The 18,840-nt window shown below is 38.3% G+C and overlaps 1 protein-coding gene across 11 annotated transcripts in view; it reads right to left on the bottom strand.

Moving 5' to 3' along the window:
* NCOA2 (nuclear receptor coactivator 2) overlaps window positions 1–18,840 on the bottom strand; it is a 250,335-nt gene that overhangs the window by 195,737 nt on the left and 35,758 nt on the right. For 4 of the 11 annotated variants that reach the window (XM_043507729.1, XM_043507732.1, XM_043507727.1 and 1 more), the window contains exon 3: window positions 11,740–11,781. The exons of 6 other annotated variants lie outside the window; for them this stretch is intronic. The gene's annotated coding sequence lies outside the window, so the exon portion shown is untranslated. Of the gene's footprint in view, window positions 1–3,859; window positions 3,879–11,739; window positions 11,782–18,840 lie in introns of those variants that run through there. One more of the 11 variants, XM_043507730.1, reaches the window with a different exon arrangement.

Raw genomic sequence — 18,840 nt, 5'->3', positions numbered from 1 at the left:
CAACTGAGGTACAATTAGTCAATAAAGGCATTCCACTAGCTGAACCTAAGAGAGTCCCAGACATATACTGTGATTTAATCAAGACACACTGAAAACAAAATTAATTTTCATAGTAAAATTATCAACCAGATTTTATTTGCATTCTTCAGTTTTAGCCAAGAGGTCTATTTTTGTTATAATGGGCATGATCCTGCAAGGTGCAGAGTGATCTTTCATTACTGGCAGTAAACATTTATATTAAATGGATCTCAAAGGCTCCACTCAGAATTAGGACCCCACTGTGCTGGGTGCTGTGCTGTACAAAGACAAAGACAATTTTTGCCCTGAACGGTGTATAGACTATCCCTTGTATTCACCTGCAAGGGAAGTTAAAGGCACCTTCCAGTAGTGAGCTCACTGTTAATCAACAACAAAAACTGCAGGAATAAAATGTAGACAGGTAGCAGTGTTTTATGCATTTGAAAAACAGTATCATCTTCCATTATGTTCCATAATGGTTTTTTGCACCAGACCAGTTACTACTGGGTACATAATACAGGTACATTAATACAAGTACAACCCAATTAGACACAGATTAGATGCAAATATAGTGTGCCTAGGAATTACAGGCCCTGTGATATGTAATCTCCTGTGGTCTAATCCCTAAATACATTGGAGCAAAATTTCCAGCTCTGGTTTAAGTGAGTGCAATTCTTAATAACTTCAGTGCAGTTGTTATGACAGTTGTGAGGTTGGCCCAATGTGAATGACACCATTAAGATGTAAATACTGGGCAAATTGAAAAATTACCAGTTCACAGTAGCCTTCCTACAACTGAAAGAATACCATGTGACTTGAACAGCAACATTGAAAATGACAGAACAAAAAGTCCTATTGAGTTCAATGGAATTTTTCATATTAGCAGTTCAAGTATATCATAGCGGAAGCTGGTAGCAACGCCTGTATTTAGGTTGCCTAACACTTTCCATTATAAAGTATTCTTGCAACTTCATCTTTGAGAAGCTTTCATGCCTCCATTATTTGCAGTAGACCTTTAGCATTTGGTATGCCTTTGGTATTCCACACAGGGAATCCACCGTGGGCTACAGAAGTGCTTTTTCTTAGTCCCATGAAATTCCATTCAGATTTTGGCTAAGATATAAACTGTTAAAAATGGCCATTTGCCTTCTCTCACTTGCATTCCTCAGGAAAATACTGGCAACATGCCAAAACCAGCACTGAACATTCGGAGGCATGGCTTGCACCCCCACAAGCTGCTCCAGTTGAACATCAGGGAGCTGCCAGAGTAGCTGAGCTACAGCAGGGGGTGGGAGAAAGGACTCTAGCCCACAGATCCTCTCTCTGCCCCCACTTTCAGGACTCCCAGGTGTGCATGTGGCAGGGTGGTAGAGACAGACACAGGCTGGGCTCCCCAAAATCACTACTCCTCCCAGACTCAGCACATGGCACCAGCAGTCAGTCCCCCATCTGGGGCTTATACAGGAGGAGGAGCTCCCCGCAACGCTGGGGCAGGTAGAGAGAGAGCAAAGCTTCCTCCTGATCATCCCCTGGAACTGCAACCTATTCCCCTCTGCCCCGCTCAGGCAAATTAGCAGTCTCTTGTTGCCAGATAATATTGTTAGTCTTGTTGCTCAAGTGATAACAGTTTGTGCTGCAATGCTGAAGGCTCAAGGTTCAAACCCTACTGCTGATTCATGATTGTGGGTGAGGGGGGTTGTTACAGTTGCACATAATGTTTTTATTTAATTATTTTTTTTTAAATTTATGTCATTATCGTTCATCATTTAATAATATAAAATACATTTTTTCATTTAAATAAAAACCTAGGAAATTACATTCCAAAAATACTAAAACAACATGATTAGGTTACAAATTCAAGTACTCAAAAGTTGGGATATGCCCGTTATACACTTGTCTTTGCAGTTTTAATCAACTCTCTTGTGCATATGCATTATGATACATAGTCTTTAACTACATGATATCATACTATTATTTCCACAGGATTATTTCCACACCCTTATTTCTATGCAAAGGATGAACAAACATGGGAGAATTAAGGTTGCATAGACTACTGTAGGTCTGACATTTCCTCATTTTTGAGCGCTTTATTTTGCAACCTAAATAATATTCTTTTAACATTGTTTGTGTGTAATACTCAATAGTTTGTAACACTGATCATGATAAAAATCGTGTATGAAAAGGCATCACTCAGCTCTTTGACAGGAAAAGCTAGTCCACGATTGGGTTCCCAACGTGAGACACCTTAAAGGGATTTGATGTTAGGGTATGTGACTGTAGCATGGGTAAGTTATTATAGTGTGTGCATGCATGGGAAGATATTTTACAGTATTAAGATATTTTTCAATTACTGTGTGCAATCTGATAATTGTATACTGTTTAATTTTTTTTTAAGATCAAACATGCCGTGCCCACAGCCATCAGTTAGGAAAGCAGGCTTTGCTAAATTCATGAAGATTGATTCAAAGATAAACGATGTTATAAGTGAAAACAGCATTCTGCACTAGCTCACTAAACCGGAGTTCCATAACAATTTACAGTCCCAATTCAGAAAACATTCTTATTCAAAAAAGCATTTAAAGCACATGCTTAAAGCCCATTAAAGTCAATAGGACTTAAACATGTGCTTAAATCCTGTCCTGAAATAGAGATGTGAAGAGTCCATCAAGGTATACTAATTATTTGTTAAACAAACTTGCATTACTTTAGTGATTCCATGCTTGAGTAAATACAATTATTTCATTTATTACAGTGTGCGATACCAGGAAATTAAACGTAGAACTACATTAATATAAAGTAATGGTGAAGGGTTTAAATACGCAAAGTCAGAAAATTCAAAATTATTAATTGAACAAGAGAACTCTTCTAAATTGCACATATACATTAAAATAAAGTTATATTATAAAGTAACAAAAATATTATGTATGTGCAAGAAAGAAGATTTTTAAAACTGGTATCTGAATCAAATTTTAATTTCCGTACTTGTGTGTGTAAAATCTCAACTAAACTGTGGCAATACATAATTCCTATGAGGTTTCTATGGTGTCACTATCAAACTTACATAAATAATTATTTAACATAGCTTTTTCAAACATGTCCACAGTATTTTGGCAAATTAGTGACCTTGGAACTATGTTCCTGATAGCTTTCAAAATCTGAATGATTTCACTTGCTCATATTAATCATTAATGTAACTTTTTTCAGCTCTTAAAAACTAATGTAAACTTTTAGGACTTTTCAAGAGCTAAAGGCTCCCACTAATTAGCTTTCTAAGCCAAGTAAAAGCCATTTTGCACTCCACTCTAAGCAATTTCATAGTTTGTTTAGTATACAATATTTAAGTTTACATTTTGGAAGTGCTTCATTGTAGTCCTGTACCAAGCCTTAATATAATTTAATCAAGTCAATAGTTTGTTTTTGTTTCTTCTTTCTCCTCATTCAAATAATCCTTATCCACTGAATTCAAATCAGAAAATAATGAGACACATTTTATGAGATCAGTCTGGCTGCAGATCTTATTAAAAAGCCAAACCAAACAGGAAGTTCTTACTAAATTTGACCCAAACCCAAGTGCACGGGCAACCTGTACCACTGCAGGAATTTTGAAGCTGTCTTGGCCCGCATCATGCCACAGGACAACCTACAGTTTTTCACTTTAATCTGGCACATTGTGCCTGCATGCAGGCACAAACTCCATTCACTGAAAGTGGCATGTGCTTCTCTGCAGAAACTAGTAGATTTAAGCCCCCTCAGAGTGTGGGTTCTAAAGGTCACAGGAGCCAATGACGCCAAAGAGATAGCGACTCCTCTGAACCACACTTTATTGAAAAGAACTAATCACCTGTGCATGATGAATGAATACCTTAATATGCAGTATCTCTTGAGGCCCAAAGTTAGCAAAAAGCCATTTCCTAGGAGAAACATATGGAGAAGAGTTAGGGTGGAAATCCCAACACATTTTTTCCTAACCACAAAAGCAGATGGCCTTTACAGCCCAAGCGCCCTTACTGCTGAGAGACAAATAAGAGTACTTTCTTACAACGTTCCCATCATAATCAGCAGGAATTCAATAAATTACAGAAAAGTACAATATTGCTCAATACATGGAAAGGGAGGAAACAAAACTGGATCCCTTTACACCTAAGGAGCAGGCTGCAGGAAAGAGGCCTGTTGCTCCTGGCAAGGCTACTTTTACATTCCACCCAGCAAAGCTGGGCAGCACCGCCAGAGGCCTGATCACTGGCCAGTCCAACTGGCTGGTTGTCAGACGACAGTAAATCCAATTAGGACATGTAACCCCAAAACACATTGTCAACTAAAATTCTGACTGCCACACAGACCCAAACCTAACTGCTCTCCTCGAGGTGAAACACTCAGAAACAGCCAGGAATCAGCAAATCCCCTGTCAGCAAGAACTGCTTTGTTTTACAGATGCTGGAGCATTATAAATATGTCTACACAGCTCGCAGCAGCTTGCAGCAGCAATCAACAGACTTAATATAACAGCCGCCATACTGGGTCAGACCCAAGGTCCATCCAGCCCAATATCCTGCCTTCTGACAGTGGCAAATGCCAGGCTTCCCAGCAGGAATGAACAGAACAGGTAATCATCAAGTGATTCATCCCCTTTTGCCCATTCCCAGCTTCTGGCAAACCAGAGGCTAGGGACACCATCCCTGCCCATCCCGGCTAATAGGTCCATCAATGGCTATCCTCCACGAATGTATCTAGTTCTTTTTTGAACCCTGTTATAGTCTTGGCCTTCACAACATCCTCTAGCAAAGAGTTCCACTGTGCATTGTGTGAAGAAATACTACCTTTTGTTTGTTTTAAACCTATTAATTTCCTACCTATTAATTACATTTGGTGACCCCTAGTTCTCGTGTTATGAGGGGAAATAATACTTCCTTATTTACTTTCTCCATGCCAGTCATGATTTTATAGACCTCAATCATATCCCCCCTTAGTTGTCTTATTACTCTCTCCTCATACCCCTAATCATTTTTGTTGCCCTTTTCTGAACCTTTTCCAATTCCAAGTATCTTTTTTGAGATGGGGCGACCAGATCTCCACTTGGGTTAATGAAGCTCTCACTAGCCCTCTAAAATAGCTGTGCAGACAGTGCTTTGAAGTTGCGGCTTGCCCCTGCTAGCCTAAATCTATTAAACCATGCTGCAGATGCTCATTGCTGTGGGTTGTGTAGACATACCCTCTTCTACATGAAGGATGGTTGCTGGCCCCAGAAAGGATAGAGCCTGTGCCTCAACCAACTGTGGTAAGCTTGCTGATATGCATTGAGGCTTCTGTCAGGACCAAAAAACCCCATTCTTACAAACACACCCAGCTTCACAGGGGCATAAGTGATGTTAATGCAAGTACTACCTTTATATGATGCTGCTATGCCCTCACAATAACTTCTCACCACAGAGCTGAGCTTCTAGTCCTACCACTACATAAGAGTTAATTTTTCATTCTGTTACTCTGATAAGCCAAGACATGCTTTACCAAGACAGAGACAGACAGACAGACAGACACAGAGTTACTCCCAATCTTGTATGTTCCAAGTTACATTTGCATAGAGAAAAGCCAGCATTTACATTATAATATAAATAACGTATTTCCTTTCTTGATGTAACTCTATTTCTGTTCAAACATTTTATGGCACTCCCAAACTTGTTCAGCACATATAAAGTTGTACTACAAATAAAGGGCTGCTGTTACCTATTAACCTGTGTGGCCACTTGATGAACTATTGTATCAAGTAAAGAGCAAAATATTAATATCAGTTTAAAATCTTGTGTCCAGATCTGAAATCAATCCATACACTATGAAAAGAAATATTTTTGTTTTAACTAACAGATACAAAAAAAATCAGAAAATGTTTATTTCAGGCCTAACAAATATTTTCTTCCTGTAATAATTTTTTCAATCTCTTTGGTTAAAATATTTGCAATTATAATCTCTACAGGGTTAGTAAACATTTTCAAGGTACAAAGTTACAATCTGTGTGAAATCCTGTTCAGTATACTCTGACATTACCAGTGTATCCGCTCCAACAGCTCACACATTGCCTAAATATAGTTAACCGCTCAAAAGTTACATTTTTGTCCTCTGATGTAATATTTCAAGTTTAGTTAACAGCAGAGCATAAACATCATCGTTTTTCAGGGTATCCCATGCCCAAAGCAAGTAAAAAAAATCAGTGTGCCCTGCCCTCCTCTCCCAACCACTGAAGTTTCAAACATGATTCAGAAACTCAAGAAATCAGGGCATTTGTTCAGAATTACGTAAGAGCTAACTGATAAGAAATGTAAGAGCAGAGGGTATTTCTTATTTTCTGACATGCGAGATCAGATTGGGAGCACCATTTGTACTTTAGAGTTGACCAATTTTATAAATATGACAAACCAGAGAAGTTTTTTCAAGATACGTATCAAAATAGAAATCAGAAATGAATACCATCACTCAAAAAGGAACATACAAAAATGCACACTTTTACTTGGTTATACTTTTAATAGGATAACAATAATACATAGTTACATCCAGGAACCAATAGTAGCTCACGTGCAAAGTAACGATTACTCTGTTCAGGTCTATTTGTAGAACTGAAGTTCTGTAGTATTTATGATGGTCATTGTGATCTACAAGCTATTTTGAATCCAAAATTTTCAATGCCACAGGGAAACATTTAAGTTTGCCAGGCCATATATGTTAATACATTCAGAAGGTTCCCAAATAACATGGACCAAGACAGCAAAAGAAGCACTTTTCCAAAGAGATCTATGATATGTGTGGTGATATCTGGAATTCACACAGGGAAATGGCAGGAGTTGCTAAATATGTGCAAGATCAAAAAGCAGAGGCTGCATAGTATAGGGGGACTGAAAACTGAGCTAGAATCTAGCAATTTCTGAATTCTAATCCTGGTTCAAACACTGACCTCTCTCTCACCTGTTTCCCATCTGTAAAACTGGGGTGGCACTTGCCTATTGTAACTCTCCGTTTTGCAATCAGAGTGTTTGTAAAGCTCTTTGAAAATGTAAGTTATGTGTCAAGTACAGCACAGTGATAGGGTGTTCACTGCACAACAGCCCTGAAATGGTTAAGGAAGCTGAGAAAAATCCAGTTAGTGTGATACACATGAGGGGATTAGGCTGAAGAAGCAACCCCGATCCAGGATGAAGTTAATCTGAGTGGGCGTGAACTGAGCTAGTATAAAGCCAGGATACTGGCAACAGAAATGGTTGCAGTGAGGACGTCTGCAGCCACCCTTGGTGCATTAGAGAGGGAAAGAAGGAACCCATGGATAGAGTAGGACTCTGACCCTGAGGGAAGGGTGTACGCAGAAGAGAGGGAACTAGAGAAGGAAGCCTTTAGGAGGCGAGTAGAAAGCAGCCCAGGAACAGATCAACAAGGTTGAGGACTGAACAGATCTTGGCTGCATGTTGTAGGGTCCCTGGGCTAGAACCTAGAGTAGTGGGAGGGCCCATGTTCCCCTACCAGCCATTGACACAGTCGCATTGCCTGGACAGTTGATCAAGTTGAGACTCTACACAGGGAAAAAAGCTGCAGCTCCTGGAGTGAGAAAGAACAACAGGGGAGAGACACACTAGGGGAGGTCTTGGACCTGGAAGACAGCTAATCCCCAGAACATCCAGAAGGAGGTGCCACCTGCAGTGAGTGAGTACCCCATTACGAGTACATGTAATAAACCACAACTTCCTCTATTCTTAATTAGCGTTGGCAGCAGAAAGTAGTAATATTAAAGCATGAAACTGTGTTCTCTAGAAAGAAACCTCTTTTTACTCTAACTTGCTTCTATCACTTTACTAAGGAGTCATTTTTAGGAGAATAAAAGGGTAATTTCATTTTAAAAGACTGTACAAACCAGCAAGCCAAAACAAACAAGGGATTGAAGTCATGACAGACAAGTATTTCCATAATTTTTCATACTAAAAATGTATGCGATAAGGTGCATTTTGAATGGGTCCACCTAAGTCTTTACTACTAGTAGTAGTCACCCCAATGTTGAGGACGATGTTGACAATCACAGTGTATGCTCTTATTAAAATGATGAACCAACCATAGCTTGGTTTTGTATTACCTTCTCAAATCCACATTCTAAAACATGCATAAAGTCCTCCTTAGAGCTGACTTCATGAAACAAAGTTTAAGGTGTTGAAGGGCACTATCAAGTTCTCTCATTAGGTGCTAACTTGAAATGCTTAACTAGAGTGCTTAATTTGAAATGGGTGTACACAGTATTGGGAGGCAGGAGCTTAATATAAAGATCCCACCTAGAAGAGATTGTCTTGTCACACACTGATTCAGGACCCACAAATCTCAGATTATGCTATAGAAAACTAGATTAAGAAATGGTTCTGAAATCTATATTAAGAAATCACCAAGATGGCATTCAGAATTTCTCATTATTCTGTTAAGAAAGATTTGCTACATCCAGCTCTCAATATGGATGAAGAGTCTTGATTGGTTGGCAAGAAGGCTCATTTTTTTTAAAATAAGAAAAATATTTTGTTACACTAAATTCATCTGTTTAATCAATTTTAAAAAGTACATACCTTGATACCAATTAAATTAGCTCAAAATACCATAGCTGGTGTTTTGAAAAAAAAATCACATGCATAATTATGATTAAGAATAATTATACGTTCTGCCCATTGCCTTATTAGTCCCAAAATACAATTAAAAAAAACAAACCCACTGGATGGATGAGGCAAGTTGGAGAGAGGCAATGCAGGAGGACTCTGCAACCCAGTGCGTAGAATTGCGTTTTATAAAGGTTCTCAGTTTGGGAATACAGAAAAGTGAGTGGGGCGGGCCAGGAAAGTGGAAGCGACTTGTACACTCCATCTACTCACAGAAGCTTAACTAGTCCAACACCTGATGTGATGGTACTATAAAAAGAGACAGAGCGACTATTACAGCCCAGTGTTGCAGTAATAATCATTGACTGACTGACTGAGGCTGCACCTTTAATCCAACTCACAGGTTAAAGAGAAGATAGTCTCCCAACCCCCATGTAGTTCTTTGGAGCACTGCCTACAGTAGCCTGCATCAATTTGCATATACATTAAGATTAGTTAATGTCATCCTAGAGCTCAGTATTACTGACCTCTGACCAATATTGATCAAACTTAATGATTCACCACATAGCTGTTTTCAATTGATCAGAAGCCAGGATTTCTCTTAAGTATATCATGGGGAAAAAAAGTGAGTGCATGACAGAGAATTCACACGTTTGTATGGCCAGTATTCTCTGTAAGCCCGTACTGCTTTTAGTTTAATATTCTGGTGCTTCTAGCCATTCAAATAATCAAAGAAAGCTACATAAGCCTACTACCCTGTGTATGTATCAAAACAAACCAAATGCAGAGGAAAGGAAGGTACTAAAACCTGTTCCAGCATACTGTATATTTAGAATCTGACTTTACAGTGCTAACTACTCTAACCACTGAAAAGCAGTTTATTAGTAAGTACCAGTATTTCCACACCATACACCAGACTGGAAACTCTTTAAAATCCATTTTTGCAACTTAAAAGGGACACCAGAGTGTGAAAGCCAGGGTTGTTTTTTTTTTGTTTTAGTAAAATCTAGTCCATAATAATAAAGAACTTGAGAATTTTCCTTGAATTCTAAACCAAGTGCAACAGACATAGAGAAAATATTAAATTGGAAGTATCAAACAAAATGTTTTGTTAAGAAAGCTGACATATTCCAGATTTCAATATTTTGGTATAAAATTTTAATATTTTGTCAAATTAATAGACTTTTAGAGTAAATGGTTTTGTGTGAAAACTTAATCATTTGCATGGAGTCTTTTTTTAGACTTTGTAGAGCTGTAGAATGATGCACAAAGAAAAGAAATTCCAATTAAAACATAATTTTAGCTGAAAATAAGTAATCAATTTGTACAGTTTTCATTCAAAATTTGTTCCTCAGAATCTATAAACACAAGGAAAATGAAAGAACCAACAAAATTTACAACAAAATTGAAACTGATAAAAGTTGTAACCAGAATTTTGTTGCAAGTACTTGCAGCATTAATATTTTATTGATTCTTTAGATGAACCTTATAGAAGCTAAATCTTAGACTATGCAGCTTAAGGAGGCAAAGTAATTAATCAATCAATCAAAGTCTGCATTGATATTCACCAAAGCATATAAGGACATAGTAAATTTATTTCATAATGATAAAAATGAATTCAGAGCAGGAGAAGTATCATCATTAGACAGGGTGTTTGGTTACCCAAAATTTTATTCTGCTTTTGATTGCACTACATGACCACCGAGTAGAGTTACTGATATCGGTGCTGAATATTAAGGCCATGTCTATGCTATGGGAACTATTGCAGCATAACTACAGCGCCAGCGTTATGGTGGTATAACCTCATAACATAGAAACGGCCTACAGTGACAGAAGGAGTTTTTCCATTGTTGTAGGAACATTGCCTCTCCAAGTGATGGTAGCTAAGTCAATGGAAGTATTAGTCAGTCAACCTAGCTGTGTCTACAGTGGAGGTTAGATTGACATAGTTATGGTGCTCTGAGGGGTGGGTTTTTTCACAACCCTGAGCACTATAGCTATGTCAACTTACATTTTAAATGTAGACTAGGCCCTAAGACGGACACTAGAATAAAAACCATGTCCCATGCCATATTTCCAAAATTCTCTTGTTACTTGCAGTAGTCTCAAAACACAAAGTCTGATAAAATCTTAACTGATCATTACATCATTCCATGCTGATTTTAGTTGGTTTAAAAACAAAAGTACAATACATATTTGATAAGACATGAATGCAGAAAAAAAGTACTTACTCCATTTCCTGTAAACATTTGTAATTTTACTTGCTTTTCAAAAGAGAAAAAACTAGTTTAGGCCAGTTTGAATAGTTTCCCATGGCTTCTGAAACCAGTTCCTCTTCCTGTCCAGACACATTTATTTTGTACCAGCTGTTTTAGTGGCAAATTTCTCATATCTAATATACTTAATGGGACAGGCTAACATAAATGGCCAACAGCTATGTAAAAGGATGAGATTAGTATTTGAAAGCCATCAAATCCTCCATCGCTGACTCATGGAGTAATTCAATGATTGTACCATCATTCATTTATAGGCTTGCAGTCAACTTCTGACATTACTAATGTAGTGTATGAGAATGAGCATTGCGCTTTAAAAATCAGTTGTTCTGCTAACGGGGCTGTGACTGTTGTGAGGCGTGACCAGGAGGGCTGATGAGGTGTAACTTAGTATTTACTGAATTGAAAGTAATAGAGCAATACCTTCACAAGAGCATTTAAAATCAAGTGTGCAAGTGACGTAACATAGGTAGACAGAAAATGGACATGGTAACAAAACGTATTGGCAGAGGGGAAATGAATTTATGTTGAATAGGAAAGCAGTTATGTTAGTAAAGGATTCCTTTTTTCTACTCTTAACCTTTTCCTCAGCCAGAACGATACCTGTTTTAGTAGCATTCACTATTGTGTTTTGAGAGGGAGCTAAACATTTGTGTAATGGTGGAACTCTGTTGAATATAAAGTAGAGCATTAAAGGTCTACTGTTCTTGATCCCACTGAAGCCTATAGCAAAATTTTCATTTACTTAAATAGGGACAGGATCAGGCCTTTAGGTTGTTTTTATTCTGAGCGCCTACTACTATCAAATGCTGAAAATTTCCAAGTGTTGTACAAACATTTACCTTAGGCTCACAGTTATGTTGAAATAATACTCAGCATTTGGTCTAAAATAAAATAAAAATAGGAAATTCAGGGCTAAATCCAGATCCCATTGAAGTCAATGGGAGTTTACCTGTGATTTTCATGGGTTCAAGATTTGATCCTCAACCCTTAAAATACACATGTGCATGAAAAACAAAAGTAATATCTTAATTTTTGAATTTCCTAGCTCTTATTGATTTAAACCAAATCATGAGAAATTTGTTGTATTTTAATACTTTAAACTGTACACATACTAACCCATGTATTTCACTGAATAATGAATGCAGCATATTTTGAAACCTTCCTCTAAGATTTTTCTTTTAATCAATAAACTGTAACTGAATTAGGCAAAATAAGTGTTGTTATTTGAGTAGAACAAACATGCATCTTAAGCAGTAAACTTTCATAGATTTTTCTCAGTTCAAGTTTCTTTTTTAATTTGCTTTTTCGTATCAAATATTCTTAAATTTAGCTACATGACTATATTAGGTTAAAATTAATCCAGAACTCTGTACTTGGTAGATAAGGGGTTGGGAAGGTTTTCCATGCATTACGTGTTAAAGTGCATTTGGACTTTTTAAAATTTACACATTCATTATTACCAATTCTGGAATGTTTACAGAAACAAAACCCTACAGAATGTTTATAAAATTGCCTGAGTGAGAGCAAGGAGCAGCTGGAAAATAACAGCATTGCATTTGGCACTTTAAACATTAAATAAAGTAAGTTTCAAAGTTCATTACAAACCAGAATGTACAGATGAGAAGAGGAAAAAGTATTTCTGAAAAAATTAACTACAGACTTTTCAAAGAGTGATTTAAGGTCTTTAAAGGAGAACTCAGAAGGGAGAGGACAGGGGAAGGAAGGACAGGATTACAGCAGTAAAACTACATGGATATGCAGCACAGTCTTGTACACAGCATGCTGGAGCAAAAATGTGTGCGTGTCTGAGGGAGGGTGTTAAGTAAAAGGAAATACATAAATGAGTCAACAATGATATTTATTACTTAAAAAAAAATACCCACCAATTTTTGCTCCATCAAGTTGTGCACAAGCTTTTGCTGAGTATCCATATAATCTTACTACTTTTCCTGCCAACCATTTTGTTACACATACATACATACATACCCTTGTCTCCATCACTGAGTCGTAACTATAATGAGATGGTAAACTTGTCAGGGCAGAGATCATGGCTCCCAGTTCCACTGTCCCTGTTTAGACACTGCAATGGAGTGGTGAAAGGGGGAAGCAAAGATGACTTTAAGGCACCTTTGCAGCTCCTGATATGCCCACTACACCAAAGGCTGGAGTTGAGCTGGTATAGAACGGCTTCAGCAGCACTATGCCAGCTGAAGAGAACCCCATTCTGCTTGGGTATTCCCTGGAGGCTAGTTCCACATGCCTTAGGTCACCAGAATGACAAAAGGTCTGAGGCAGAAGAATGAACCAGGGCTCATATCTTTTTTTGTTTGCACTGTCAGACACACCATATTTTTTCTACTATCTAGCTACAAAATAAAAAAAAAAATCATTCCAGAATCACTAAAAGATTGCAAAGTTTAAAATGACAAATACATTTTAACAAAAAATACATGTTTCCCTTATCTGCAAAGTACAGAGTTCACAATTCTATTTGCTCCTTAGTGAGGCATTATATGGAGAAGCAGATGAGGACCCATAATAGGGCTAAATGACAGCCTTGCCCTTCGGCATGAAGGAAAATAAGCTGTTTGTGTGCTCAAAATGCCCCTTTATCCTCACTACTGGGTACATTCAACACTTAAGTGCATGGGATTTTACTGAACTCCCTTGCAGTCACCTTTTAGGCAAGATTTTAGTTTCTGCCTAGTAATTTAAATTCCAAGTGAATGTTGTGGGTTAGCTTTTATCTACTAAATTTAGCCGGGTATAAAGAAAAGTGGAAGGCCTTTATTTCCAGCAACATGAAAGATGTCAATATAGTGCACATGTTTATGGAAAAAAGTTAAGCTTATCAAAACATATAATAATTAAAGGTGTCTGGCTCAGATGTCAGTCTTTGCATGTTTGCTTTGTCAGCTATCAAACCATGTTAGTATGTGATGGTAATGGGCATGTTGACAGCAACAGCGCTAGCATTTTAAAAGAAATCTCAAACTGTATCCAGTTATCAGGAAAAAATGTAGATTGTTCCTAAACTAGTAAAGTTGGTGATTTGTGTAAAAATAATAATGCCCAACACCAAGACCCCAGCCCTGCAAGCAAATCTATGTGATGGGACTTCTGCACCCAATTGTAGAGCTCTTTGCGGAATCAAGTTCCACATTATTATTTCTGTACATAAACCTTTCAAAACAACTTAGTTGGCGTTCTGAACAATCGTGATATGATAGGTCTTCATACGTAGAAGTGCATCTCCCAATAAACAATACAGTTAAGGTTAAGAAGTGCCTTCCATTCTATTCCTGTCTTTAGGAGGAATTTTCCAGTTGGGGAAAAAATTCTCCTAAAAAATTCCATGCTTAGTCTCAGCCCAAAGATGAATTATTTTGGAACATTTAACTAAAATCAATTATGCCAATTTTAAGTTATGAAAATGTGAAAGCATTTTTTCCTATGTAAAACACGTATCCCAACCGGAATTTGTACCTGTGTATCTTGTGACAAAAGCTAGAAAGTTTAGAAACCTCAGATTTGACATTCTAGAGACAAAGAACCAGGGAAGTTTGAAGAAAAAATGCAAATTATAAAAGTTTTAACTTTACATTAATGTAAGCTTTTGCATTTAATAAATTTCAGCTCAATAATTACTGAGCATTGAGTACCAATCACCAAAAAGAAAAACAGAATGAGATCTGCTACATACTCCAAGATTTTACACAGCATTATAGTAATGAATTCATGAAAACTAAAGGAGCAGTAGTAATAAGCGTTAGTCATAAAGACTGCAACCTGGTTTCCTGTTAAATATATAATCATACTGCAACAAAAACTCATTACTTTAAAATATGTGTTCCTTAAAAAGTACAACTATATTTTCCTTTGCTGTAGTCAGGAAGCTAATTTGCGCTTAGGTTTATTCATGTAGCAGGAACACTGTGCTGTTTTATTTTTAATGTCGAAGAGAGTGAAAGAAGAGTTTTTGGTACAGGATAAGTTGATTTCTGTCAGTTTTTGTTTCTTTACAGAACTGATCTCAGCTCTGGGGAGTCAAAACAGCAAAATTATTGTGATTCCGGGCCTAATTCATGCTGATTATGTGGTAGTGGAGGGAGAGAAGAACCAAGGAAAGAAGGGTGCTATCAGAGATCTGAAGGATATGGAGGACTTTTGATGATTTCATACCAGATTTGATAGCTTTATTGCGAGTTCCCTCAGGAAGTCTTATCAAAAAATTTTACACCAGCATAGTGGGTTTATTAGAAGAAGAACTAGTTATTAAAAAAAATAATAAAAATTAAGTTGTACGTTTCATTTTTCAAAATACATTGAAGCAAAGTCTTCGACCATCTGAATCCTAGATTTTTTTTGGAATTAAAAGACAAAACTAGGTTAAACTTGACTTCTAAATGTGATGGACAGTCCCAGGCTAAGAGGGCATTCAGCACTGAAAACAATGAAGCATTTCATTTTTAGATTTTCCTGAAGCAATGCTGACCAACCCCTCTTTGCACTGCTGTGAAGCCCAGAATACATCAGTCTGCAGTATCACAGCTACCAAGAAATCCCTTTTGGAGTAGAAAACAGGCCAATAAGGGCTCAAGTAAATGGTACTTGTCTATCATACCATATTTAGTGTTCACCGGGCTTTTTTATTTAATATCATGTAAATATAAAGTAACTTTTTTAAATGAGAGGCTTGATACACCTCTGTTTTCACTCATCTGAATTGAAGTTAAACTATTATCTCATCTTCTTCCGATAGGCTTATGTCTACAATAACTCCCACTGAAGGGTATATATCCATCCCATTCCTTTCAGTGAGCTTTTTCTTTTTTCAATCAGAAAAATTATAAGAATGAAGCTTCCCACATGACCAGTAGCTCAGTGAAATATCTCCCCCGTTTCAAATGTTTTCTCCATAATACCAAATACTGACAAGTTGCTTGGGTCATATCAGTTATTTGAGGCTGAAACAGATCAAACGCAGCATCGCATAACCTTTGTGATTAAAAATGGGGGAGAGGCATAGGCCTCAGACTGAAACCCTTGATGTATCCACACATTTATTTCCCTAATGTCTTAGCCTTGGAAGTCAAAGAGCATTGCCAAGAAATAATGAATATGACATATACTAACAAGCAAAAATACAACCTGACAAAGCAATTACTTCGCTTAAGTAGAATTTTAGTTCCCTTTATAATCTGAATGTTCAGACTATCTTGATGCTCATCTGTGCAATATACAAAACACAGGGCATAAAATACTAAGGCGTCAATGGTAAATTGTTCCTGACTAGGGACCCTCTGAATGAAAATTTAAAATGTGTAATGTTGTATTAATGCTGTGCAATTATATAGCACCCATCAACAGATCTAAAAGCACAGCAAAAAAATTAATTCCTTAAACTTCACAATGCTCCTGCAAGCATTATCATCCCCACTTGACTGGAAAAGTGACACAAAGAGATTTAACCACCCCTATGCTCCATCACCTCTGCCTTCTTGATTAACAACTTTGTTCCCTCAAACTAGAAGTATATTAACATATTAAGATAAACAAAAACCATGAATAACTAAACCGGATGCATATAAAAACATCTCACTCACTCTTGCAACCTCTTCTTTCCCCTATTCACCTCCTGAACAACCTTTGTTTGTCATCCTTTGCTCCACTATATTTAATTTGGGCCCTGATTCTGCAAGGAGAAATTTGAGGGCAAACTTCTGCACCTACACAGTTCTTGCAGGACTGCAACCTTAAAAGTAAGCTCCTTGAAGCAGGGATCTGGTATTTTGCTTTTTAATCATCTCTAAAGTTCATTATACCACCTACAGCACTACAGAAGAATTAGTATTGCCCAACAGAAGATTTTAGGCTGAATTGGGATAGAACTCAGCTGTCCAGACCCGCAGCTCTCCAGTGGTTCTCAACCTTTTTGGGCTCAAGATCCATTTGTAAGTGTTTATGGCCTGCTACAAACAAATAGTCTGGGGGTGGAGACCCTGGGGCAGAACCGTAACTAGACATTTTAGCACCTAGAGCGAGCAAGCATATTTGCACCCCCTATCTGAGGCGATGGGGGGGGGGGGCGGGGCATGCACTGTCACATCCCCCCCCCAATTTTTTTGGTTGTGCCCCCCCAATCCAGACAGTTGGGTGGCCAGCTGAGGTAAGTCAGGGGGTGGAGGTGGCGCTCCCTCCCCAAGCCCTGCCGCTCATCACCAACCCCAATGAGCTGCCCCAGTGGCTTTGCGCCCTGGGTGGCTGCCCTGCTCACCCTGCCCTGGTTACAGCCCTGCTCTGTGGTGGTTTTGGTTGGAACCTACTCTCCGAGGGAGCTGGGACCTGCCAGCACTCACCCCACAGTGGTAGCTCCTGTACTGTACAGCTGGCTGGGCTTGGCTCTCTGCTTTGGACCAAACGTATGCAACTGGAGTTGTAACCTGGTTAATGGGGTTGCAGTGCCACTCACTCAAATTTAGCCTATCCGGACTCCTGTCATCATGACAACTGGGCCAAACCTGCATGGTGCTGGGACCTCAAAGGTTGCAGTGCCTGGAGCAGGGAGGCGAGCCCAGTCAGCCCCAGGGGACAGGAGCCAGAGGAGCTATCATGCGACCCTCTGAAACATCCTGGCAACCCAATTTTGGATCCCAACCCACAGGTTGAGAAACCCTGCATTAGACAGTGCTTGTACTGTGACTGGAGCTAATTTGATATGACCTTTGTCTCTAATTTTACCCCATTATACTTTACCAAGTTTCAGTCCCAGATATGTCTGAAAAAATACATCAGCGCTGTTACTCGGATGAATACTGCTGAAGTGGCAGAGATATTTCAGCAAGCTACCACTCATGCTGAAAGGCTACATTTTTATAATGGTTCTGTGATAAATGCCTATTAAAATTAGACAGAATACAATACACGTCAGCATGAGTTATTGTCCACAGGTTGGCCAGTCTTTTTACATCAAGGTAGAGAACTGCATATTGGGTACAGAAGTCTTTGTCCGATAGTCACAATAAAGATGAGGGTGGTTGCCTAATGCATGTTAGGCTTAATCCTCCATCTCCTGGCAGGTTGGCAATGTTGACCTCCAGTCCCACGCTGTAGCTAAATACACGGGTAGTTAATAGAAAAAAAAAATACATTTCCAAGATTTCCATAGAGCCCAAAAGAGCAGAAGATTGGATCAGAGATCAGAAACTGAATACTGCTTTGAAAAAAATCAACAGAAAATGATGATTTTGGAAAGTTCCAAATAGTAATACAGGAAAATATTTCCAGTTTTGACAACCAATGCAGTCATGGAATAAAAACACTTCCATCTTCAGTAGCTGCTAAAATAAGCACTCTTTTACGGGCTTTGACAGAGAACAGAATTGATTTCCCCTTTACAGCTGCACTGTTTCAAAGTCAGTTAAACATCAATGCGACAGCCTTACTTTCTAGAGTTTAGGCATTTACTAGATTATTTTAGCAGGACTTGACCAGAAAGCAAAGATCATGGAAGCGGGCTGGGCAGAGGAAGAAAATCCAGGTCTATTTTTCTAGAATACCTTATGAAGCATTTATTTTAGCTGTTGCCACAGAGTAATTTGTCCTGTTCATTTGTAATGTTTCTAAATTCCTGCATGGCACAAACACAACTGCACTGAAAGTAGTAAGTTCAATGGATTTGAGCCCACTTACAGAAGCAATTAATTGACAACCAGATTCTACCCTTGAATTACATTACGTCTCTAGAAATGAAGCTCAACTGATTCAAATTAAATAAAATAAACTGTATATATGGGGAAGTTACTCACCTTGCAGTAACTAAAGTTCTTAAAGATGTGTGTCCCTGTGGGTACTCCACTCTAGGTGACGGTGTGTCCCAGCGCAGTTGATCGGAGATCTTCAGTAGCAGTGCCCGATTGGGACGCATGCACTCAGTTGGT

Source organism: Dermochelys coriacea, chromosome 2 (genome assembly GCF_009764565.3).
Source record: "Dermochelys coriacea isolate rDerCor1 chromosome 2, rDerCor1.pri.v4, whole genome shotgun sequence".
In the NCBI taxonomy this organism is placed as follows: Eukaryota; Metazoa; Chordata; order Testudines; family Dermochelyidae; genus Dermochelys; species Dermochelys coriacea.
The sequence above is the reverse complement of the archived record's forward strand: the minus strand, read 5'-3'. Positions and strand labels throughout refer to the sequence as shown.